The sequence below is a fragment of the Dipodomys spectabilis genome, unplaced genomic scaffold, assembly GCF_019054845.1.
Source record: "Dipodomys spectabilis isolate Male_0828 unplaced genomic scaffold, ASM1905484v1 ptg000009l, whole genome shotgun sequence".
Lineage (NCBI taxonomy): Eukaryota > Metazoa > Chordata > Mammalia > Rodentia > Heteromyidae > Dipodomys > Dipodomys spectabilis.
The window spans coordinates 12,854,955-12,882,033 of record NW_024870686.1 but is presented as its reverse complement, the minus strand read 5'-3'; the positions used below and the strand labels follow the sequence as shown (position 1 = coordinate 12,882,033).

General features: G+C 41.1%; 1 protein-coding gene across 2 annotated transcripts in view; it reads left to right on the top strand.

The window, feature by feature from the left end:
- Mtus1 (microtubule associated scaffold protein 1) overlaps positions 1-27,079 on the top strand; it is a 167,450-nt gene that overhangs the window by 14,530 nt on the left and 125,841 nt on the right. The window lies entirely within an intron of this gene.

Below are 27,079 nucleotides of genomic sequence, written 5' to 3'. Positions count from 1 at the left end.
GAGCAGAAAGGGCTTGCTTTTGGATAGAATTGTGAAAATTATTTATAATATGGTTTAGAAGCTAAAAGAACAATAAATTGCTACATTTGATTCACCTCTATGCTAGGCGCACTAAGAATGTTGCTGTTTATTTAGCTGTCCATTAAGTTATTGAAGGAATGACTTAGGTTCGCACAATGTGTGGGCTTGAGGGGCTGTAGGCCGCTGATGGAATCCTGGCCTGCTTTTAAGACAATTGCTCAGTCTCTGATGGTTGCACCTGGGTCGGGTTGTGGCCAGAGACCTACATTTGTAGAAATTGCTAGGTTGGGGGCTGGGAAGGTGACTCAGTGGTAGAGCGCTTGCCTTGCATGCCTGAGGCCCTCGGTTCGATTCCTCAGCACCACATAAGAAGAAAAAGCCAGAAGTGGTGCTGTGACTCAAGTGGTAGAGTGCTAGCCTTGAGCTGAAGAGCTGAGGGACAGCACCCAAGCCCAGAGTTCAGGCCCCATGACCAACGCCCCCCCCCTTAAAAAAAAAAGAGGGGATAACAATGTCCAACAAGAAATGTACTCATTATCTTACTCATGTAACTAGCCTCTCTGAACAGCATCTTTACAATAAAATAAAAAAAAAAATGTATTCTGAAGTGAAATGCACCTCACTTTTATGAATTTCGGTAAGTATACTTATGTGTCATACCAACACATTAACATTTAGAAAATGTCCCTCATCCTAGAAAGTTCTTAACCAGAAGATCAAGTTGTGGGATTTTGGTCACATCAGTAAAATGAGAATTGTCAATACACTTGTCGTACAAATTTAACAGTATAACAGCAACTAACAATTGTATCTGAGTTAGAAGCTTCCAAAAAACCACATTTACCTGTAAGACAACCATATGAGATGATTTGCTATTGTGAGATCAATTTTTATAGATAAGGAAGATGAGATTAAGATTATTTTCGGCTTCCCAGAGTAACCCACTTAACCAAGTCGATTTGGGAGTTCCATGAGTAATTAATGTATGCCTTCTGAATCCACGTGTCTTTGGTGTTGTGTCTGCATACTTGGAGCTACCAGATGTTAGGTGAGTCTGTTATTGTGGAAAAAGGGGTGAAAAGAGTTAAAAGTTACACAATGAGGCATTCCTGTAGTCCCACCTACATGGGAGATGGAAGAAGGAATTCCAAAGTCAGCCCGATCCATCTCAGCAAAATATGTTTTACACATTTGAACTGGGTTTCACGTCCATTGTTACTCTTGGACCAAATACTATTCTGGAAACATCAGATTTAACATCTCTGAGAGGGGAGGGAGGGCCAGGGAAGGGGACTGTCATGTGATCTCTCGGTGTGAGGATGCTTTTTACATTTGAAGAGCTGCGTGCTGATGTTATTATCTTTGTTCTTGGAAGAGGTAGCTGCTTACTCCCAGATCCTGACCACACACAGGGCTGACTTAGGCAGATAAGTATCAGAGAGAGGGGACCCGTTTGCAGTGCTGAGCACCAGGTTTACATGGTTCTTCTCTCCCAAGTCCTGCTGCCATTCAAAAGCTTCAGCCATTATGTCAGCCTCACTCCATACCTAACTTGTCAGCTGTATGAAGATCCCCACACCCCCTTTTTGTGTTGTTTTGTTCAAGGCTAGTGCTCTACCACTTGAGCCACAGCACCACTTGGGATTTTTCTGAGTAGTTTGTTGGCAGGAAGAGTCTCATAGCCTTTCCTGCCCTGACTGGCTTCAAACTACCATCCTCAGATCTCGGCCTCCTCCATAGCTAGGATTACAGGCATGAGCCATCAGTGCCCAGCTCTTCAGCATTTTGAATGTGGCTGGTTTACACTTCAGGTCTGTTCTCTGTATTCTCTGAAGGACGTTTTGTATTCTGAGTTGTATCTGGGTCCTGAGTCATACCTGAATATACTCTAGCCATGGTGAGGGTTGTTTGGTTCAGGTGCTGCTTCCCAGGCCTCTGGTCTTAACTGAGGCAGCTGGTCATCATGGCTGCCAATGGATGGATGCCTTTGTCTCTGTGTATTCCATGGGGCTTCTGTGTGCTGGAGCATGTGCTGTTTATTGTGGCTTACACTGGCCTTTTCTCATCCTTTACTATCTTCAGCTTTCTCCATTGTTCCTGTCTTTTCTCTGCAGATCTCTGCCTTTGACTTGTGGCAGATGGGAAATGGTCTTCTGTGGTCCATGGCTGGTTTTTGGCCCAACCCAAAGGTTTCAAATGCAGACCTATGAACCGAGGGGTGTTTGGTAACAAAATGTTTACCATGATGCAGTGAAGTGGAAAACGCAGTGTATTAAGATTTCAATAAGTCAAAATTTATGTAATGTGAGCTCACAGTGTTCTTCATTGTGCCATTACATACTCTGTTTTTGTTAACATGCTCTTTAAAATATGTTGAGTTTTCTTCCCAAACTTTCCAAAGTTCATAACAATCTGAGAGGCTCGCACCTGCCTGTTCCCTCATTTGTCCTCAGTTCAAGCTTAACATTTTCTCTATAATCACAGTCTGAGGGCTCCAAAGGCCCCTTAGGTCACCTGTACTTCTGTTCTTGTAATTATTTGCTTGTACTTTTTCTATGAGATTGTTCTAAGATGTTTTGTGTGTGTGCATGTACCTGTGGCTGCGTACCAGTCCTGGGTCTTGAACTCAGGGCATGAGCACTGTCCCTGAACTGTTTTGCTCAGGGCTAGTGCTCTATCACTTGAGCTACAGTGCCACTTCTGGTTTTCTAGCGCTTGATTGGAGACAAGAGTCTCATGGACTTTCCTGCCTGGCGTGGCTTTATTTAAACCACAATCCTTAGGTCTTTGCTTCCTGAGTAGTTAGGATTATAGGCATGAGCCACCAGTGCCTTTCTAAGTTTTATTGACTATATTTCTCCCGTTGTAGTTAATTGAAGCTCTGAATATAATAAAAAAATTACACAAGTATCATTTCTTTTTTTTTTTGTAGTACTAGGAATTGAACTGAGAGCTTTTGAATTTGTGCTCTGCCACTTGGGACATGTCCCTCAGCCCTTTTCAGACTCCCAGATAAGCTCTCCCATTAACTTTGCTGTTTCTGAAATTGTTTCCTGAGTAGCTGGGATTACAGGTGTGTACCACCATGTCTACTGAGAATTATTTCATTCATGAAATTCTCTAATACTGAGAAAATACTTTTAAGGAGATAAGGTTTAGATTGTCAACCAAAATTCCTGCTATTTATCCCATGGTAGACAATCTTCTTCTCAATTATAGTCCACGCTAGATAAGGTAAAACATATTGCCATTTTGCCTCTAGTAACTAGGACGTTTGAATCCAAAAGGAGTGATGTTATTTTACTTCACACTTGAAATGATTTGGAGAAAGTCACGAGGTGATGACAAAAGGATGGTCCAAGGCCTGTTCAGGGAAAAGTAGGAGGCCCTCTGAAAAACTAAATGGCAAAAAGACTTGGTGTGAGTCAAATGGCAGAATGCTACTGTAGCAAGTATAAGGTCCTGTGTTCAAAACCCCAGTACCTTAAGTGAAAATTGAAGGCTTAGGTTTCTGTAGTTGTTAACATTACACCCCCGTCTTTAAGTGAAAGCCCTGTTGTCTTCATCTGTCTTTAGACACTGAGCTGACCTGTCATGATTTCAGGGCCCACAGATCCCAGTTGCTTAGGGGTCTGGGTTGATTTAGAGTTTGGCTACAACTGAGATTAAGAATAGTCAGAATAAGCTGGGCCACAGTGGCTCACACCTGTAATCCTAGCTACTCAGGAGGCTGAGATCTGAGGATCATGGTTCAAAGCCAGCCCGGGCAGGAAAGTCTGTAAGACTCTTATCTCCAATTAACCACCAGAAAACCAGAAGTGGCGCTGTGGCTCAAGCAGTAGAGCATTCATCTTGAGCTGAAAGAGCGAGGGACAGTGACCAAGCCCAGAGTTCAAACCCCATGACCGACCAAAAAAAAAAGTCAGAATATTACTGTTTCCATTAAGAATATATTGCCAAGCACAATTATTGATCAACTTTCATATATCAGTAAATTTTAAGGCTATCATATAATTAGCAACTAGACTCAAGGGCCATTTTCCTAGAGCAGAAGGCTCTGAGTCCCCTATTGTCCTTAGCAATGTATACCTAACGAAGCATCATTTGTGACTTTCTGTATTTTTCCCCCATAGCACACTGTGTACATACTAAACATTTATGATAGGATACCATGTATATTGAAGCTACATTCTAACTCAGATCCTTTTTCCTACACTCCCATCTAAAAAATGTAAAATAGTAGCCAATATCGGAGCAGTGAGGTTTTGTGCTGTTTGTGAGGTGAAGGAGGGAATTTGGCTGGGTTGCTCACTTCCTGAGGTCCTTATTGTATCCCTTTGTTCTCCCAGCATACTCCCACACTCTGGCAAATGCTGAACAATCCTGAGCAGTGAATAAGGGAGGGCACTTGACAGGTAGAGGTGTGCTCATCAGAGCTGGGGACTCCTGGTAATCAGATGAAAACTCCCTGGGCTGGGACTTGCATCTTTGAGTCAAATATGAGAATGAATATTTCATCGCCCACATTTCCCCCAAGGTCTTCATTTAGTTAGTTAGCAGAAATCTGGAGAGCAAATATTTCTGACACCATATGTTAATGGGTGCAGAAAAAATACCATAATACTTTTGTGGAATCCAGGTTAGGGATTAGGGATAGAGAAAAGAGATCAATTTTCATGTGAAGAGGAAAGGTGCAATATGAAATACATAAGCTTTGCCTCCCCCTTTTTTGGGAGGGATGACAGTTATTTAGGAAAACACCCAGCTTTAGTTTGAAGTTCTGATACTCATTCTAGAAATGGATGAAAAGGCCAACTCAGTAATTATCTTATAGTTCTTAACATTAATGTTATTACAACTGTCTTTTATGAAGGTATACTTGTACACCAGATGTAGTTTAACATCATATGTTTTTTTTCCTGGATGGCCTGTTTTAATTAGAAATGATACAGTATATGGCTATATTTCTAAATAACAGACCATGTAGCTTATGACATCATCTTGGTATGCTCTCGATTTTTTTTTGACAGGTATGAAAGACTTTTTTCTCTGAACATTTTTTTTCCAATTTTTAGTGCAGTTACCATTACATATATCCAGAAATAAGTACAGCTCCATTCTCTCCCTTTGAACATTCCCAAGATCTTTTTCATTTTTTTGTTTTTTTTTTTTGGGGTCTGGTCTGGAGCCTGAACTCTGGGCCTGGGCGCTGTCCCTCAGCTCTTCAGCTGAAGGCTAGCACTCTACCACTTGAGCCACAATGCCACTTTCGCCTTTTTTTCTTTTTGCTTATGTGGTGCTGAGGAATCGAACCCAGGGCCTCATGCATGCAAGGCAAGAACTCTACCACTGAGCCACCTTCCCAGCCCCAAGATCTTTTTCTTTTTTTTTTGGGTCCGGTCGTGGGGCCTGAACTCTGGGCCTGGGCGCTGTCCCTCAGCTCTTCAGCTCAAGGCTAGCACTCTGCCATTTGAGCCACAGCGCCACTTCTGGCTTTTTTCTTATGTGGTGCTGAGGAATCGAACCCAGGGCCTCAAGCATGCAAGGCAAGTGCTCTACCACTGAGCCACCTTCCCAGCCCCCTCCCCCCCCCCCAAGATCTTTTTCTAAGACTGCAAAGCAGTTATAAAATCTGTTAGTAATGGATACCACATTGCAACAATAACAACAAACCTCCTTAAATTGTTTTACATTTTCTGGCACATTGGTCACAATCCTTTTGTGTGAATAGCAAATCCTTCAGCTTCAGATCATTAACTGATGAAGTCTGGGACACTGACTTTAGAAAGAGAGTCCCACACAGCCCTTATAAATGTGGAGTTTTAGACCCTAGCCCCAAACTCCAGTAGTTCACATGTCAGTTCTGGCCAGTCACTTCTACATGCCAAATAAGGAGACATGGTAGAGGGAAGAGATAGGAAGTTTGTTATGTGGCAGAGACACCCTAGGAACCTAAGTTTCTCCCTCTTGGATATGTTTAAATAGCCAGTGGGGGAGGGCAGGGACAGCCCGTGAGGTGTACATAATAGCTCCAGTCCCAGGCAGTTGCAGAGATGGCACCAGAGGTGCTATTAGGTGTTCTGAAAGCCTGTGTCTGAGCTTTGGTCTTGGGGTCTTGTCATTTATGCCTGTCAGGTGATCTGTCCTCTCTACCCTGGCTTCCCAGATGACTGTAAAGTGACTGCATGGGACAATGGTTCAGGGAAAAGACCTAGATAGAAAATGGAGGCTGGGATTGTTTCGTTTGCTTTTAGTTAATTCTAGGGGCCAACTAAGGAGTCCATGTTTCTTAGCAAATCAACTGTTAAGCTCCTGTTACTGAGCCCAACTGAGGGCCGGGCAGACATTGCTATTCCTTAATCCAGCTTTTTTTGGAGGGCTCTCTCCTTTGAAACCCTTAGGACATGTAGCTATGTTAGCTGAGGGGTGTGATTAATCTCTTCAGACTTCCCTTGCTTCTGCAGATTTCTCTCTATAAAGTTTGCCTCAGAATTACGTAGGGCCCTTCGGAATTAGAGAGGGACCACTGGCCTAAAAACAGTCATAGCTTGCAAAGATGGCCGGAATGACACAGATCCACCACTGTCTTCCTGCTATCAGGAGATAGTCACTTGTGGAAAAGAACAGGAGGAGGAGGGTGTGGCCTACAAACAGGACAGACCCAGGGCCTGAGTGTTTTCTTCCTGGCTCCTGTATGGGGATGCAAACGTTGTAGCTGTGAACTTGAAACACTTTTAGAAATGGAGACCTGAAGATACAGAGGTTATTCTTTTTATGATGATGGACTTACTGGGATACATTTCTTGGTTATTCTGAGACACTCTTTTGAATTTAATATTAATTCCAGTCAGTCTGAGGAATGGAAACAGTAACTGGTCTTGTTTCCTCTAATACTGGCACAAAGTGAAGCCTTGTTTGAAAACTGGAAGACAACAGGGCATTTAATCAAATGCCTGCCCAAACATTTTAATTGGACGTTTATGGGAGGATCATTTAACATTCTCGTAACTCTTGGGGGATACAACAGATTTTTCTGTTGCAGTCATAACTTCAAGTCATGAAATTTAAACAACAGTCAAAGGGCCAAGAGAACCTTTTTCTCATAGCCTTTGAATAATGAATAACTGTGGAGGTTTAATTGAGTAAGGAGAACATTTTGTTTGAACTTGTATCCTTTAGGAATGGATTTCTTTTATTTATTTTTTATTTTCAAGAATTCTGCCATAGCATCTGAGAGTTTAATGGTTAAATGAAGACAGTATGTAGGGCTGGGAAGGTGGCTCAGTGGTAGAGTGCTTGCCTTGCATGCATGAGGCCCTGGGTTCGATTCCTCAGCACCAGATAAGCAAAAAGAAAAAAGCCGGAAGTGGTGCTGTGGCTCAAGTGGTAGAGCGCTAGCTTTGAGCTGAAGAGCTGAGGCACAGTGCCCAGGCCCAGAGTTCAGTCCCCACGACCGGACCCAAAAAAAAAAAAAAAAAAAAGTATGTAGCTGGGTGCTGGTGGCTCACAGCTATAATCCTAACTACTCAGGAAACTGAGATCTGAGGATTGCGGTTCAAAGCCAGCCTAGGCAGGAAAGTCTGTGAGGCTCCTATCTCCAATAAATGACTCAGAAAAAGCTGGAAGTGATGATGTGGCCCAAGTGGTAGAGTGATAGCCTTGCACACAAAAGGCTCAGAGACAGCGCACAGGCCCTGAGTTCAAGCCACAGGACCAGCCCCCCCCCCCCCCCCCCCAAAAAAAAAAGCCAATGTGAACAGTGGAGGTGGCAGGAGGATCCCCTTACCTTTGAAGATGTATCTTGTCACCTTTACTACAAAGGTTAACCTGTTACTAATGATTGCTGTTATTAGCTTTCCACTATAACAGAATACCTCAAGCAACTAACTTAGGAAAGGTTTATTTTGGCTCATGGTTCTGAGGCTTCCAGCCCAAAATCAGATGCCCCATTTCTTTGGGTAAGGACAGTGCATCATAGTGCGGTCATGGGGCAGAAAAAACATCTTAGAGCCTGGAAACACAGGGACAAAATGGGATGAGCCCCCCCCCAGTGACCTAAAGACCTCCCTTTAGGTACCGCCTCTTGAAGGCCCACAGTTCCTCCCAGTATGGACTCTGACGACACACCTTTATTACATGAATCTTTGGGGAAGACACATTCAAACCATGGTAATGTCCTAGATCATTGGGTTCCTTTTTATATTATGATAGGATGCCATTAGAAGGTCTGGAGTTGGGAGAGGAATGGACTGACATAATTCAGAAGGGTCATTTTGGTTGCAAAGTGGAGTGTAGTATATTTTAAGAGAGCAAGGAATCTGGGGCTGAGAAGGTGGCTCAGTGGTAGAGTGCTTCTCTTGCATGTATGAGGCCCTGGGTTTGATTCCTCAGCACAACATAAGCAGGAAAAAAAAAGCCGGAAGTGGTGCTATGGCTCAAGTGAAGAGCTGAGGGATAGTTCCCAGGCCCAGAGTTCAGGCCCCATGACCGGACCCCCCCCAAAAAAAAAGAAAGCAAGGAATTAGTAAGTAGTCCAGGTGAGTGAGAATAATACCTGGGGCCAAAGGGAAACTGAAGATGAAAATGGTTGCATTTGTAGTATATTAAAAAACAACAAAAATTTAAGCTGGGTGCTGGTGGCTCATGTCTGTAATCCTAGCTACTCAGGAGGCTGAGATCTGAGGATCACAGTTTCAAGTCATCCAGGGCAGGAAAGTCCATGAGACTCTTATCTCCAATAAACTACTCAAAAGAGCTGGAAGTGGAGCTGTGACTCAAAGTGGCAGAGTGTTAGCCTTGGGGACAGCACCCAGGCCCCAAGTTGAAGCCCCACAACATACAAAAAAAGTAAAAAATTGATGTATATGGAAAGTAAGTAGCACCTTTAAGTGAAAAAGAGGCAATTTAAAGTTTTAGGATTTTGGCCTATCATGCTGGCTGCATAACCTTAGAATGAGGAATGCTGAGAAAGGCTGGAGGTCTTTTAGCCTAGATGTTTGGGATGCTTGTTAAATACCCAAATAAAATGCTAAATGACAGTTAAATGTTCAGATCTGGAGCTCTAGAGAGAGATCGGGGCTACAGATACTGCCTGTGAGCGTTACCAAGCCTAGTATTTAAACAAGATGTGAATGTAGGAAAAGGAGCTAAGAAACTGCAACCGAAACCCACCTTGCTCCCAGCCCTTGATGAGAAGAAATGGAGGCATTTGCCTGTGAGCTTTGGAGGAAAACAGCAGAAAATCTGAAGCCAAGCAAAGGGAGCTTGAGCTCCACACTGTAAGGAGTTTTGTTTACCAGACTGAGAACATTGCGTGTGTGTGTGTGTGTGTGTGTGTGTGTGTGTGTGTGTGTGTGTGTGGTGTGTGGGTGGGTGTGTATGTGTGTGTGTAGGTATAGACATAAATTTGAATCTGATATGCTGCAGGAAAACATAGTGAAGAAATCGTAATACATTCAACTCAAACTGAAAACAAGTACAATAAATTAAAAAAAAAAACCACCAGAATATGGGATTTAGTTACAGTTAGGCTACCTTATTTTAGGGAACTACACACATTCTGCTAAACTATGGGTGCAAGAAGCGTAATGGTGTTTAAAGGTCCCTAAAATTGATAACATTTCTTTACATCTCTTGGTTACTAACCGTAGTACTGTTTAAAAATTTTCATCCATAAGAACTTGTCCTTAGGAGGCTCTGCATCACACCAAAGTGTATTTAAACAGTGGAGCTGTTGATATAACAGGAAGCGGCTTTGGCTAAAAAGCACTACCGCTGTAAATGTCCAAAGGCTAAATAAAGGCAGCAGCAAAGCTGTCTGTCTGTCTCCTTTTGTATTGTCTTTGCTCAGAGCTGTTCTCTCTGCAGCCACAGAAGGTGAGGTTGATGGATAACATTTTAGGAAGATGCAAAGCTACCTCACAAGCAATCAATGAGTTTTCTTATTGAAACTAGGCCTTTCCTGCCCAGTCCTGAGATTATAGTCAACCAGACCACAACACTTGTCTTTTCCATACCCATTCTTCTATTGAAACCTGTAGCTCATGTCTGTACCCAAAGGTGGGCTGGAATTCTTATTTTGCCTCTTCCCGTGGTATGCCCATGTCATGGAATCTCCCTTTTCTACCCTTTGCTCAGATTTGTGTTTTTATTTGGACATGTTGGCATCCTGGGGATGGGCCTCTGGCCTAGGATTCCCAGTTATGCTGGCTGTTGATAGAAGGATGCATTTAAAACCCTTTACCTGCTATTTGTTCCTCAGGTCTAAACTAAACATGTATTATTTAGCAAGACCTTCCTTGACCCCAGTTCCACAACAACAATCCAAGTTCATAATTTTCTACATTATTATAATAATATTGTGCTTATTTTTGTCTATTTTATTCACTTGGGCTAACTTTTAATGGAGTTTGGTATAAGATGGTAAATCTGGTGAAGGTCACCCAGTATTGGGAAATATACAAACCAAGTAAATAGTTTTCCAAACCTAGTGTTTTCTTTATATATTTATATATAAATATATATATGTAAACATATATATGTAAACATATATATATAGTGTTTTCTTTAGGCCTTGTTTATTGATATATGATTTACATATAGCAGAATTGCTCATGCTGGGTATATAGTGTAGCTATGTAGTGCAGCTATAAAGAATAACAATTCCCCAAAAGTTCCCTTGTGCCCTTCATTCTTCTTCCCCCTCCCAAGCAAACACTGATTCTATCATTTTTCCTTTCCAGAAAATGGAAGCATATATAGCCTTTTGTGTATGGTATCTTTCATTTAGCCTATGTATTTGAAACAAGATACTTGTGTGAGTCAATGATTTACCTTTTTTTTTTAACTGGTTGGTATTTTATTATATGGACATAATTTTAGTTTTTTGGTCGTCAGGCTTGAACTCTGGGCTTGGGCGCTGTCCCTGCACTCTTCAATTCAAGGCAAGCGCTCTACTGCTTGAGCCACAGCACCACTTTTGGTTTTCTAGTTTTATTGGAGATCAGAGTCTCATGGAGTTTCCTTCCCTGGCTTTGAATAGTGATCCTCAGATCTCAGCCTCCTGAGTAGCTAAGATTACAGGCGTGAGCCACCGGTGCCAGGCCTGGACATAATTTTTTGTTTTAATTTATCCACCTACGATGATTTCTCATTTTGGCACTAGGGCTTCTTTTTTTAGTTTCAACAAGTAACCAATAAGAAATGAAACAGCATTAATAACACACATCCCCTCACCAACCACTGTTCTCTTCCCCTGTTCTTTTTTTTCTATGTATTTTAATATGGCTATATTCATGCAATAGACATCTTTTTCTTGTTTTGTAAACTACATAGTTTTTAAGTGGTTGCATTTCACTACTGTGATTTTTCTAATAATTTTTTTGTGGACAGTTGGGCTGTTTTTAAATCTTTATGGTTATAACTATGGGTAATGATCTTATGTTAAGATTCTTTTTTTGAGTTTTTGGCAGTAGTTTATTTAAGACTAATTGGAAGTAATAGACATCCATGTGCATGAATGGGGCAAAGCATGGATAGGTGTTACACGGATGTGGAATATTTCCCAGAACACATTATCCAGGAGGTTGTCAGTAGCCAAGTCCGTTAAGCAATCAACCCCTCATTGTTTTTTTACTTCTGGCCTCTCTGTACATTGGCCTCATTCTTCTCTCTGTATAGACTTGCTTTTTCTGTCTCTGGATGCATGAAGAAGTTGCTGCTGGATTTGTATGTTGTTCAGTTCTAGGATACCATATGCCCAATCAGCTGTTTCAAATCCAAATCTGGGGGAGAGAAAATCTAATCCTGTTTGAGGATAAATTTCTAGTTTATCTGGTGGAGCCCACCCCAGTAGAAGGACTCTTCTCTGTTCTCAGAGGGAGGGGTTGATAGTGAACTAAGGCTACATTCAAAGTTTTCCATGGAAAGTAAGATGAGATTAAAAAACAAAAGTCTTACCCAGGCTGTTGCAGTTGATTTCCAAAGAGTGGCTACAATTAGACCTCTTGATTTATATATTTATCTCTATATCTCCCTCCCCCTTCCCCTTCCTCTTTCCCCCTTTTCCTCTCTCTCCTTCCTTGTCCCTCTCTCTCTCTCCCTTCTTTTCTCACCCCACCCCACTACTTCATTCATTATGTTAACTTGGCTATTTTTGAACTCTTGGTCTCAAGCAATCCTGCTTCAGCCTTCTGAATAGTGAGCAGTTGTGACTATAGATATGTCCCTGTGTCCAGCTAGAATAGTTCTTTTTCTTTTTTTGGGGGGGAGGGGGTCCGTTATGGACCTGAACTCTGGGTCTGGGCATTGTCCCTCAACTCTTCAGCTCAAGGCTAGCACTCTACCACATGAGCCACAGTGCCACTTCCAGCTTTTTTTCTTTTTGCTTATGTGGTGCTGAGGAATCGAACCCAGGGCCTCATGCATGCAAGGCAAGTGCTCTACCACTGAGCCACCTTTCCAGCCCCTAGAATAGTTTTTTTTTTTCCCTCCCCGCTGACTTTTAATTTTTTTAATTAATCTCTCATTTTTACTTGCAAAATCAACAAAAAGCAAATGGTAAGAAATTCAAATACCAAGAAAGAATAGTTCTTAAAAGGGAAGGAGGGCTGGAGAGAATTTCACTTCTCTACTTCTTTGTTCTTAGATAGTAAAAAATCTTTTACTGCTTTTAATTTTGCTCCGTCACCTAGGAGTGATATTTAATGCATAGGTGAGGAAATCTGATGTACAATGCACATTTATTGAATGCTTACTTTTTATAAAGATTGTGTTGGAAACATCTCTAAATACCAGCAAGCCTGTAAGCTCTTTTTTTTTTTTTTTTTGGGACGGTCGTGGGTTTTGAACTGTAGGCCTGAGTGCTGTCTCTCAGCTTTTCAGCTCAAGGCTAGCACTCTACCACTTGAGCTATAGTGCCACTTCCGGTTTTCTGGTGTTTTTTATTGGACTTTTTCCACGGACTTTCCTGCCCAGGCTGGCTTTGAACCACGATTCTCAGATCTCTGCCTCCTGAGTAGTTAGGATTACAGGCGTGAGCCACCGGCGCCCGGCCCTATAAGCTCTTAAAGTCAGGACTGTGTGTCCTTATTGAGGTTTATTTAACTAATTTGGGTAAGAAGTTCTTTATGTTCAGTAGGCTTGGAATGATACAGTAGTTGCATCATTCTTTGTCTGGAAGTTATGTAGCCCTTGGTACATAATGGTTTGGGGCACAAGAGGCCCCTCATCACCTTGATTTTCTTCTGAATTGCCTGACTACAAACTGCTTCTGTGAGTCAGTTTTGAGTGTGTCTTGTGGTCACTTTGATGTTTGTTTGTTTTTTTTTTTTAATTTTTAAACCCCAGCTGGAGTCATGGATGTTGGCTAAGCTGTTTCTACCTGGAGTCCACCCCAGAATGTTCCTAAGACTCAGTAACAGTTCACCGAGGGATGAGCTAGATGCTAGAAGAGCGACTTCTGAATTCTCAATAGCCAAGGATAAAAAATGTTAGCAAACTTGCTCATGATAATTTTACTGTTCTCAGAAATGACTTGTCTATTGTACAATTCTTACGTTAAATTTCTTAAGAAAAATTTCACTGATCACTTTAGGGACAACACTTGCAAATTTAAGAAATTGGTTTATATGCACAAGTGGATTTGTTTGTTTGTTTGTTTTTTTCCTATATGACTGTGTAGCTCAGAGATGCTTCTAGCTGACACTTGGCTAGTGCCTCTGTGGTCAATGGTGAGTACTCTGGTGAGTGGCTCTTAGGGTTTAACATATTAGCTCTCAAGTTTGTATGAGACAGTCCAAAAGTTTGATGGCAGGATGACATAAAATTATTCATCTCTTTTATGGAATGGGAAAATTGAGGCATAAAGTTGAGATATTAGCTGTGGCGCCTTTAGTTTGTTACCTTATAACACATAATATTGGTACAAAATTTTATACTTAAGCTATTTCAAAGCTGGGCACTGGTGGCTCATGCCTGTAATCCTAGCTACTCAGGAGGCTGAGAGCTGAGGATATCTTGGTCCAAAGCCAGCCCGGCCAGGAATGTCTGTGAGACTCTAGAGACTCTAATCTCCAATTAACCGCCAGAAAATTGGAAGTGGCACTGTGACTCAAGTGGTAGAGAGTTAGTCTTGAGCTGAAGAGCTGTAAGACAGTGCCCAGGCCCAGAGTTCAAGATCCAAAAGAAAAAACAAACACAAAACTATTTCAAAAGTATGATTTATGGACAAGCATATTGGTAATGTTGTATAACCATACCACTATTTTCAGACTTATTTTTTATCATCTCAGACTTTATACCTTAAACCTGTTCAACAAAAATACTCTCCTTGTGCCTCCCTTTCCCCCACTTCCTATAAAATCAAATTTATGTCTACCAGTTTGGTACCTTTGATAAAAGGTACCTTTTATAAATGGAATCATAGAGTATTTGACTTTTTAATCAATAGCTTATTTCACTTAGCATAATGTTTTTCACATCTCTCTATGTTGTGGGATGTATTTGAATTTTATGGCTCACTAAAGTTTTGTATTTACTACCTTCTGTGTATTGTTCATCTGGAATCCTTATTCTACTTGCTTCTACTTCTCAGGTATTGTGATGAGGAGTTACAACCTTGCTTTTCACAGCTGCTTTACCATTTTTAATTTTTATTTATTGTTTGTGCTGGTCCTGGGTCTTGAACTAAGTGTCTGCATGCTGTCTCTGTCTTTTTTCTTGCTCAAGGCTAGCACTCTGCTTGAGCCACAGCTCCACCTGAGGGTATTTTGCTAATTCATTGGAGAGTAGAGCCTCATAGACTTGCTTGCCTGGGCTGGCTTTGAACTGTGATCCCCAAATCTCAGCCTCCTGAGTAGTTAGGATTATAGGTGTGAGCCACTGGTGCTTGGGAAAACAAATTCACATACACCTCCAGTTGAACTTTGGCAGATAATATGCTTGTGAGGTAGGGTCTCCATCCACCAGTATCCCGGTTGAAGGTTGTGTATCGGGCTGATGGCACTGAGCGAGGGAGAATGTGAGGGCTTCAGGGCAGGAAGGAGCAGGCTAGCAGCCCTGCCCTATTTCTACATCAGGGGGTGATTGAGGGAGATGGCAGGAGTTCTTTCTGGAAAGTTCCTGCTGGGTTTTGGTGGCATATCCAAGTGAGGTGTATCACCCTAAGTTTTACCTTATGTAGGAGAAAGCTTACATAAGATACAGACATCAGGTCCGTTACAGTGCTTTCCAGGGTACTGTGCAGCCCATGTGACCTGTGAAGACCTGTGCTTCACTGCTGCACCTGTGTTTTGTGGTGAGTGGTACTGCAAAAATGGCTTACACGTTTGGGTCAGGACTAGAAGTATAGTTCAGTGATAAAGCCATTGTCTAGTGTCACAGACCTTAGATTCGATTCCCAATCCCAAACAAAAATAAAAAAAAAACAGTTTGATTCAAATCCGTGTGTGTGTGTGTGTGTGTGTGTGTGTGTGTGCAAATTCAAATCCGTGTGTGTGTGTGTGTGTGTGTGTGTGTGTGTGTGTGCTGATTCCTAATCTTTACATTCCTCTTGGATCCTACTGGCATCTGAGGAACAAAATCACCGAGGTTCAGTGGGGGGAGAGCTGTATGTACTGCACAAATTTAGGAAACTAGATGGATAATTTTGTTCATAGCAGATAATTTTTCTTACCAACTTGCCTTTGGGGAGTTTTAATCTCCTTGTTGTCTAATGTGGATTCATCAGGCTGGTTATGTAATCCTCAATTTGGTTCCAGGCCAGTACTGTTTCAAGGGCACTGTGTGTCCATTTTCTTTCAAAACTGCTTCTTATCCTCACAACTCAAAGGTAGTTGTGCAGTTTCAGAAATGGAAAGATCAGCTCTGGCTGTTTGCCTTAGGTGTGGACTAGAATGGTTTTTACTTAGTGCCTAACTCTTCTTTATCACTGAAGGATAGTTGGATATAAAGAAATGGATGAATATACTGTGTCTAGGTTTTGGCCTGGTTTCTCTTTGTAGAAAAATTCAATCTGCTTTGTGACCCAGTTGAGTACTGAATGTACTGTTTTCTTATCTTAATTGGCATCAGGGATTATAGCTTGAAGTGCTTCCTTGGTATGACATCAGTACAGACGAAGCTGGCCTCTTTGGCTGGAAAGCAAGGCCAGATAATTGTGTTTTAGCAGACACAGTCTGACAGTCATAATTATGAATCCCTTTAAATCTTCTGTGGTAGAACCAAACAATATTCTGAACAATAGATTCAGGTTTACATGATAAAAATGAAACATTTATTCTTATAGCTTTGAGGCAGACCATTGAATATATTGATGTAGGATATTCTCGTTTTTTTTTTTCTTTTTTAAAAAATTATCTTTAAGTAGTTGTACAAAGAAGTTCCCATTCTACAAAACAGTATATGCGTACTAAGTGTCTGACAACATTGTCACCCATCTCTCATAACCCATCCCTTCTCTCACTTTTTCAAGTTTTTTTTTTCCCTTATAGATAGTTTCATTTCAGGGTCCACACTGGCTTAGAACTTGGAGTCTTCCTATTTCAGCCTCCTGAGTTCGGGGATTAAAGGCATGCATTACTATTCCTGGTTTTCTCTCTCTCTCTCTGTTTTTCTTTGTGCTGGTACTGGGGTGCTCAGGGGTGCTTCACAGAGCCTAGTGCTGTCCTTGAGCTTTTCTGTGCAATGCTAGTGTTCTACTTCTTGAATCTCGTTCTACTTCTGGCTTTTTGGTGGTTAATTGGAGATAAGAGTATCACAGACTTTGCTGCTCAAGCTGGAAATCCTCAGATCTCAGCCTCCTGAGTAGCTAAGATTACAGGTGTAAATCACTATCACCTGGCTTATACCAGGCTCATAACTAGTTTCTGACTTCCTTTGTAACATATAGGATTTTTATGAATCATTTGTCCATGAGATTTATGCCTTTCACCTATGGTAAATGCATAGAGTTAAGGAACATAACATTAGTTTCATCCTAAATGCACTATTACTTTTTTTTTTTTTGGTAAGAAAATAGTCAAAGAGGAGTCAATAGAAGATTCTAATACCAATTCTTTAATTTGTGAGGGCTTGAAAGTCACAAAGATGTTGCACTGTTGAATTCTTAGGGTGCAAGTGTTACCTTTGGCATTTCTGTTCCATAGGATCTTGTGTGAAGCATGCCTCCCAGCGTTAAGCAGTGGAGACACTGCTATAAACTTCAGCTTCTTTCTACAGATGTCAGTTTTCTCATCATAAAATAAGTGGATTGGATTTAATGAACCCAGATACTTAAACCCTGGAAGATGATTCAAGAGTGTTAGTCATCCTTCTACAAGTAGACCCTGCTAACTGCAGGTAGTAAAATTGTCCAGAGAAGTTTTCCTTTGGTAGTATTTATTTTTATCTGTAGACCTCTTGCCTGTAAGACTTTTAGCATCTGTTTCAGGTGTCTGACTCATACAATATGTTGTTGGAATTTGGAAGACATATATTTAAGAGACTGCATTGACTATTTTGTAGAAGTAACAGCTTTGCTGATAATGGTTAATTGTGTGCAAAGAGCAGATTTGCTGGGTAGTGATTTTTAAATATTTTCATTTCAGTTCCTATGACATGTTGATCAAAAACTACCATCCATATACCTGTTTTATATCATTGGAACATGAATTTTTAAAATAGTGTGATAATTAAATGAAATTGCAGAGATAGAAATGTGAAAGATCACTCTTCCCTACCTCCTTCCCCACTTGAGATGGTATACCATGTTATTGTGCAGTATTGTATTTTAAAAATCTTTTGTTTATCTATATTATTTTTGTCCCAGTACTGGGGCTTGAACTCAGGGGCTGGTGTTCTTGCTTGACTTTTTTACTCACAGCTGATTCTCTACCACTTGAACTATACCTCTACTTCTAGCTTTTTGCTGGTTAGTTGAAGGGAAGACTCTCAGGACTTTCCTCCCCAGGCTGGCTTTGAACCACAATTCTCTGATCTTTTCTGAGGTAGCTAGTATATAAATCTGAGCCACTACTGCCTAGTTTCTTGTATTATTGTTACTATTATTATTTGCTGTTTTGCTTTCAAGGCTGGAAATCTAGTGCTTAAGTCACAGCTCCACTTTTGTCTTTTTTTTGGGGGTGGGGGGGCTGGTCATGGGGCCTGAACTCTGGGCCTGGGCATTGTCCCTCAGCTCTTCAACTCAAGTCTAGAGCTTTACCACTTGAGCCACAGTGCTACTTCCAGCTTTTTCTGCTTATGTGGTGCTGAGGAATCAAACCTAGGTCCTCATGCATCAAGGCAAGCACTCTACCACTGAGCCACCTTCCCAGCTCCCATTTTTGGCTTTTTGATGATTAATTAGAGGTAAGAGTCTCATGGACTTTCTTGATGGGCTAGCTTTGAACTGGAATCCTTAAACCTCATCCTCTAGAGTAGCTAGGATTACAGGCATAAGTCACCAGTGCCTGGCTATATTATTTGTACTAGCAAGCATATTTGAGTATACAGAATTTCCTAAGTTTAAAGCATGTGAAACTCTGAGAAATTTACTCACATAGAAATGAGAAGTAAAATTGTAGCATATCAATATTAATTATGCCTTGTATCTATATTCCAATTACATTAGGTATGCATATTTATCATATTTCCTTTAAAACTTTTTTGCTATCTTGAGTCACTGGAATATTCTGGTTTCTTTGATGACCAATTTAATCTGACAAGCAAAAGTCCTTCCTGTTTTCAGAGGCTCTGTGGATAGACCTGTCAGTTGCTTACTTTACAGAATGGGCCATTTTTGTTTTGAGTTTTGCTGTAAGTAATGAGCAGGATAACCAAGACACATCTGGGTAGACATTTTCTTCCCATAAGCCCCCAGAAAAGTTGAATGTTTTGTTGGCAGAGAGTTCAAGGAAAATTCTTTAGTTTTGGGGGATAAAAGTCATTACACTTGGGGCTATTACTGCTGCAGGGATGAGCTAGTGTTGAGTAACTAGTCTCCAGAGAAGATTTATTAAATGGTTTGTGGTTTGAATTTCTTTAGATCTGGTTGTAGTTTCTGCCTCTTCGTACGAAAAAGTCTTTTAGGTATAGCTAAAAATTGTGGTTTTCTTTTTCTTTTTGGACAAATGAGTAAGCTATAACACAGCTGCTGACTTTAATATTCTGTGGAATGTAAGTTAACTGGACATAGCATTTGAATAAAAATGCTAGGGCTGCTAAAGTTTTAAGTAAGATGTTAAAAAAATAACTACTTTGAACCTTATGTGCTTTCTACCCTCTTACATTTTTTTTTTTTTTTGTGGTATGTTTTATTGGGTTACCCTCATTTCAGGACAAAGTTTAGAATGTGTGAAATGCAAAAGTGATTAATGGACAAATAATATCTACTTTGGAAAGAATAGTCGTCAAATAGTGGTATTTCGCTTTAAGAATAGGTTGTCAAATGTAAAAGGCCTGATTAAGCAATGTGGATTTTTTTTTATATATTGACTAATCACAGCCACACAGACAATATTATGGACTATGGTAGGAAAATGACAGATGTCCTTGACTTTACTCTGTCATCTGAAGCATTTAGAACTTAGGTATTTGTCCACTTTACGTTATGATTCTGGTATAGTGAGTGTGTGCGAATGAATCACCATGGGAGGAAAGGGTAAAAGAAAACCAGAACTAGAGTGTGATTTACAGTGTTTTGCGTATGTTCAACTTGGCAATTTGGATTTCTTAGCTATCTTAGCTGCAAGATCTGCAGACTGGGACAGCAATCTTATGGGGCAGTTTATGATATATTGAATGAGTATGGGATATCTTCTGAAGTATAGGTATTTGTAAAAGGCCGATGTTAAAACATTTACTTTGTGAGATTACTCAGTTCTCAAGAACGTAGTTTGAAGAGCTGTGTGTGTGTAGGGGGGTGGTCTTCCACTCACTGATTTGGAAGTCTTAGGGAGTTCTTGAGCCAGAAAATGTGGAATAAAAGCATATTTTTGGAACAGACTGCAGAAATCAGAATTCTTGACTCTCAGCAGACCAGTTAATTGGCTTTGTGTTGACCCTGTGTACCTCCAATAGGTTTTAGCTACTAAGTGAATTTCAGTGGTGGTGTCCTTGGCATAATTCCCCCAAGGCCTTACTCCTTCCTGCTCCCACCCTCACAGAAAGCTTTGAGTTGTGCAATTGAGTCATCCAAGGCTGACTGTACTTAAGTGTTAGCAATCAGTGCCCATTTCAATGTTAACAAGTAAAAACACAACTGTATACATGAGGTTTAACCAAGACCGAATAACTTCTTAGTGTACAGGATGATTATTTCCCTTTGGATGTTGCCTTTAGTTTTCTGGTGTGTCTTATATTTTCTTTAGAGGATTTTGGAAATTGCCACCTGCCTACTACCACTCTGTCTTCTCCATTGGCCTTGTAATGAGGTTTTGTTTCAGAGGTGGCAGATATATGCTTTGAAGATACTTGGTAAAATTTGATCATTTCTATAAAATACTCAAACTAGCAAATTGTAGGACCTTATGTGGTTTTGAGAGGGAATAGGGATATGGTTTTTTTTTTGTTTTGGTCAGTCATGGGGCTGAACTCTGGGCCTGGGTGCTGTCCCTCAGCTCTTTAGCTCAAGGCTAGTGCTCTACCACTTCAGCCACAGCACCGTTTTCAGTTTTTTCTGCTTATGTGGTGCTGAGGAATCAAACCCAGGGCCTCATGCATGCAAGGCAAACACTCTACCACTGAGACACCTTCCCAGCCCAAGGGATATGTTTTTGTTGAGAAATTAATTATGCTGTAAACAAGGGTTTTTCTGAAAGCATTCTTTACCTGAACAATTCCTTTTTCTCTTTATTCTCTTCTCTCTCACCTGTCTCTCTCTTCTCTCTTGGTATTGGTCCTGAAGCTTGAACTCAGGGCCTGGTGTGGGTGCTGTCCCTGAGATTTTTAATTAAAGGCTAGTTCTCTACCACTTTGAGCCACAGGGTCATTTCTAGTGCGTGCACGTGTGTGTGTGTGTGTGTGTGTGTGTGTGTGTGTGTGTGTGTGTGTGTGTGTGTGTGTGTGTGTGTGTGTGTGTGTGTGTGTGTGTGTGTGTGTGTGTGTGTGTAATTTGAGATATGTATCTCATGGATTTCCCTGCCCTGGCTGGCTTTGAGCTATGATCCTCATATCTCAGCATTTTTGAGTGTCTAGGATTACAGATGTAAGCCACCAGTGCCCAGCTAAGCATTCTTAAATTTGTGTTTTAAAAAAGTCAACTGCTTTCCCTTGGGGAGTTGAACTACATAGCATCTGTCTTGGTGTTCAAATACATTATTCATTTTAACCCAGATCTCTACTCATACATTCTTTGAGAGACTCCTGTAATTGTTTGGAATAGAAAATAAACTATGGAGCCCTCAGTGAAGCCACAGTTGGTACCCTACACTTGTGTGAGTGTTTATTCTTTAAAAAGGAGAATACCATAAAACTCTTGTTGTTTGTAGTAATAGCTTAAATCCTTTCTATGTCTACATAAAATGTGATAGATTATTTATGAAGCTTTCCTGCATGACCTGCTTCCTTCTTTAAATATTAATCTAAGTGAAGTAATCCTTTTAAAATAATGTTTAATTGAACAGACGTTTATTGGGTACTAGCGGTGCCACGTTCTCCTGCCGGGTGCAGATAACACAGTGGCCAAGCCCTGTTCTTTAAGCCTCTCTGGCTAGTCCTGTCTTTACCCTCTCTTCCACTATAACTAAATCCATGCTGACAGTTTCCTGCTTCCTGCCTCTTCTCACTGCCATGGGCATCTTTCACACCTCAGCCGGGCCCAGTGTCAGTATCCATCTTCCCAGCCCTGGCAGATTCCAGTGCACCTAAAATAGAATCCAAATACTTGAGCTCGCCCTGTGTAGTTACCTCTTATCCATGCACCTGCCCCCTTGGAGTGTCTTACTGTCCCAGACCCTTTTCTACTTTGAACTCTGTGATTTTTCTCTGGCTGCATTACCTGTCCATCTGTTTCTATTCACAAAGATCAACTGATTGCCTGCCTTACACAAGAATCAGTGTTCCTGCAATTGTGACCTCTTATTACTTCTTTTTTTTGGCGGGGCGGGGGGGGGGGGGGGGGGAGGTGGTGTCCATTCGTGGGGCCTGAACTCTGGGCCTGGGCGCTGTCCCTCAGCTCTTCAGCTTAAGGCTAGTGCTCTATTACTTAAGCCACAACACCACTTCTGGCTTTTTCCTTTTTGCTTATGTGGTGCTGAGGAATCGAACCCAGGGCCTCAGGCATGCAAGGAAAGTGCTGTACCACTGAGCCATCTTCCCAGCCCACCTCTTAATACTTCTGTGGGACTTACTGGATTGCTAGCGAACAACTTATTAGCTCATTATTATGCCTTACTAACTACTAATAGGTCTGTAGTAGCTCTAGCAAGTAACTATGCCCAACACATGGTAAACATCAAACACATTATTTCAAATGGTGTCCCCAATTGAATTTATTAACACAAGTATTACCCAGATTGTCACCCTAAAATCTGAATGCAAATTTTAGTACAAGATACCAAAGCACAACTACCATTAATCTTAGCATGTGCGCCATCGAAGGGGGTTCATGCATTGAAAAGCAAATCCAGACTAAAAATAAACTGGGCACTTTTGTATAAAGAAGCTCGGTTTTCCTGTGCATCAGTATGGTTTAAGAGGCGTCCATGAGCTGTCCGCTGCATCTGCACCCTCCCAGTTGTCATAACTCAGGGATGCTGTCGGGGGCCATGCCTCTCAAAGTTTTTGTCGTGTGAGTCTGGCCCAGGATACCTGCAAAAGGGATCTGAATTTAAGGCATCCTGGTTTCTAAGAAAACTTGTCTCAATAACTGTTGAGGGTGTAAGGACAGATCCATTCTATTCTGTGGCACAGGGATTTGGGTCTGTTGCAAGTGTGGCAGAGATGGCTATTTGTCCCTTGATTTCGGTTTTCCCCTTTTGTGGTTCTAGGATTTTTAACTGCGTATGGTTCGCCAGTGTGGTTACGCATTTCCCAGTCTTTTGGCCCCTAGCCAGTGTGGAAGTAGCTTCCGTGTTTGCTGCCTCTTCACTTACCTTCTCCATCTGGTGAGACCCAGATAGCACTATCTGGGCCCACGTAGAGACAGGAGAAAGGTGGGGCCTGGGGCCCTCAGTGAGTTGAATGTTTTAATTCTGGACAAACCACTTAGACTTTGTCATGAGACCAGAGATAAACTTTTTAGCCTTTGTCACTTATTTCAGTTGTTTTTTTAAAAAAATTATTTGTAACGAACTGGACTTTGAATCCCACGATTTAGGAGCGTGTTTTATGACTTTGTACAGGGAGTGCCTAGACAGGAGAAGTAGGAACTGTTGGAACTTCCTCCATTCTGTGGAGCGGGTAGAAATTTGCTTATAGACTGAAAAAGAACCTAGAAAAAGTTGGGTTGTTTTAAGCTTGCACAGATGAGTTTTTTTTTTTTTTTTGCAGTTGGGGAACATTTTAATCTTCAAAATAATATAAGAATAGATAATGAATGGGAAAAAAAACCAAAAAGTTAGATAGAACTATAGACATTTTTAGGTGTAGGAAGGTGGGTGCTGTTTACAGTAACATATGTACACTTAGGTTTGGGGTAAATAGGTAAAACTGCCTGATAAACAATTACTGCTCAATTTTGTAATCATGTTCTTATGCACTGATTTTTTTTTAAATTTAATTTAATTTTATTTGTGAACATACTGTACAGAGGAGTTACAGTTACTTGGGCAGGATAATGCGTACATTTCTTACCAAGCATTGCAGCCTCCTCCTTTGTTTACCCTTCATATCCCTTCCCAGCCTCCCCCCTCTCCCCCAATCCCAATCCTTCTCCTTCCCCCCTTCCCCCCCCCTTCCCCCCCTCCCACCCCCCCACCCCCGCACTAACGTTGTAAAGCTCGTTTTGGACATGACAACTTGTACTTCTCATTGTTGCAACAGGTCCACCTGTATCCTTAAACAACTGGTTTTTCCCCATCTCCTCCACAAGTTATACTGACATCAAATATAGTGAAAGCAGGGGTTATACTGTGGGGGAGGGACATACAAAGCAACAAAGAGATAATCTTATAAATGTGTTAGAAACACATGCATGAAAGAAAAAAACATTAAAATACACATCTAAGGGTTCATTTTCCTGACATCACATTATCTGACCTTTTCCGCTTGACTCGTACATATACTAGATATTACAAATAAGGGAAACCATGGGACCTACGTTTCTTTGGGCCTGGCTTACTTCACTTAATATAATTTTTTCCAAGTTTTTCCATTTCCTAACAAATGGGGCAATGTCATTCTTTCTGATGGAGGCATAGAATTCCATTGTATATATATACCACATTTTCTTGATCCATTCATTTACTGAGGGGCATCTGGGTTGGTTCCATATCTTAGCTATGGTAAATAATGCTGCAATAAACATAGTTGTGCTGGTAGCTTTAGTGTGGTCTTGTTTGTAAACATTAGGGTAAATGCCCAAAAGTGGGATTGCTGGGTCACAGGGGAGCTCTATGTGAAGTCTTTTGAGGAACCTCCATACTGCTTTCCAAAGTGGTTGAACAAGTTTACATTCCCACCAACAATGAAGTAAGGTTCCTTTCTGTCCACATCCCCTCCAGCACACAGATGAGTTTTTAATGTTTCTTCTAATCCTGAGAATCAATGGCTTTGAAGTCTTTTTTTTTTGGGTCCGGTCCTGGGGACTGAATTCTGGACCTGGGCGCTATCCCTCAACTCTTCAGCTCAAGGCTAGCGTTCTACCATTTGAGCCACAGCGTCACTTCCAGCTTTTTTCTTTTTGCTTATGTGGTGCTGAGGAATTGAACCCAGGGCCTCATGCATGCAAGGCAAGCGCTCTACCACTGAGCCACCTTCCCTGCCCCGGCTTTGAAGTCTTGAGCTATGCTTTGATAAGCTATTGATTCTTTTTTTTTTTTGTTGGTCTTAGGGCTTAAACTCTCTGGGCCTGGGCACTGTCCCTCAGCTCTTCAGCTCAAGGCGAGCACACTACCACTTGAGCTACAGCGCCACTAGCTATTGATTCTTAAATCACTTCTGGGCCAAGTGTATAGTGTAATGGTAGAGTGCTTGCTTGGAATGCATGAGGCCCTAGGGTTAATCCCCAGCAGTATGTGTGGGGAAAAAATCATTTCTTGGAAACATGTTGTCATATCTTAATGTTTCTGAAATAAGTATACGGTTTATAAGTAAGTCAGTCTCTTAGTTTTAACATGTAGCAAAGAGCAGAATGTATCATTCAACCATAATGGTCCATGGGGATCTCTCAGACCATGATGGAGTTAGAAAAATGTCACAGCATGAATACTGGCTGAAAATGAGCAAGTTAGAATAGCCTGCCAGGATGAACAGCATAGTGCCATTACCAAAAGAGTTAGTGCTGTGGATTTAGGAAAGTCCACTGTAGTCACTTCCCAAGATTCTTCATAAGGCCCTCTTGTCTATAGGTTCATTTGGCATTTCCTGAGGCTCAGACTAGACAAAGTAAGCTTTGTGGCATTTAAAAACCGAAAGGCTAGAGATGTAGCTCAGTGCTGGAACCTAGCAGTTCTGGGGTTCTATCCATTGAACTAAATAATTCCCTCCTCAAGGAACCAAGATTCGAACTTCATTTGATGAGGTGACTCTAAATGAGAAGAGAATAAATAGATCATAGAGTAAAGGTTCAACGTCATGCTTTTACATGACTGAAATTTTTTTTTTTTTTTTTGTCGGTCTTGGGGCTTGAACTCTGGGCCTGGGCGCTGTCCCCTCAGCTCTTCAGCTCAAGGCTAGCACCCTACCACTTGAGCCACAGTGCCACTCCCGGTTTTTTTTCTGGTGGTTTATTGGTGGTTTCTGGTGGTCTCTCCTGCCTGGACTGGCTTTGAACCGCGATCCTCAGATCTCAGCCTCCTGAGTAGCTAGGATTACAGGCGTGAGCCACCCGCGCCCGGCTTGAAAAAATTTTTTATTATATGCATAGATTGTAAAATAAATTTAATAATTCTCCATTATATATGAGGTATATATTCCAAGACCTTTAGATATCTGAACTATAAATCATACCCAATGATATATGCATATGTATACATGCATATCTATGTATTATGCATATATGCACATATGAATATATACATATATGTATATATCATAGGGTATGATAAAGTTTATAAATGAGGCAAATCAGAGATTAATAACAATAAATAATAGAAAAGTTAATTAAACTGCAATAGCCATTATTTTGGTGCAGTTTATTATCCAGTGTTTCTAATCACCATTTGTATTATAACTTAAAAGTGAAGACATATGAATTGTGTGTTTCTGCACTTTTCCATGTGGTACTTTTGGACCAGGCTCGACCATGCAAAGTGAGACTGAGGGAAGTAGAACGATGAAGGAACACTGTAGTCCTAGGAGGATTGTACACAGAGCAGTGCACTCTTAAATGTGCTCAGGGAAGCTATTTTCTTCTGCTCGCTGTACTGTTTCTTGCTGTGTTTATCTCTGTATTTTGGAACAATATGTATATTTCTAACTCTTAACATCACTTTTTAACACCATATATTTCCTGCTATTGATGAGGAGTTTTCTTTTCTTGAAACAGGGTCTAGGCTTTCTAGCACATGTAAACAACTCAGTGCTGAGACTACAGGCATGCCCACCATACCTTGTGAGAGGAGGATCTTTGACTTCCTTTTAGCTTCACAAATCCTTCTGTGATAGCCATAGGGCAGTTTTTGGTGACAGGACTAATGTGGTAATAATGCCCCTTATCTGCCAAGTGGTAGTATTTATTTCTTGGACAACAACTCTTTTTGAGGATATTTATAATTGTTCTCTTCACCCCATGGTTTACTTTCTTTTGTTTGAATATTGTACAGAAACAATCTTTTTTTTTAAAAGTGTAATGCTTTTTCTATTCAAAATTCCAGTTAATAAAAGCGCATCACTATTCTGTGTTTTCCTGGAGGAAACAAAGAACACCTGCCTGACTTCCAGTTGCCCGGGGTATGCTGGTTCACCAATGTTTTCCTCTCCA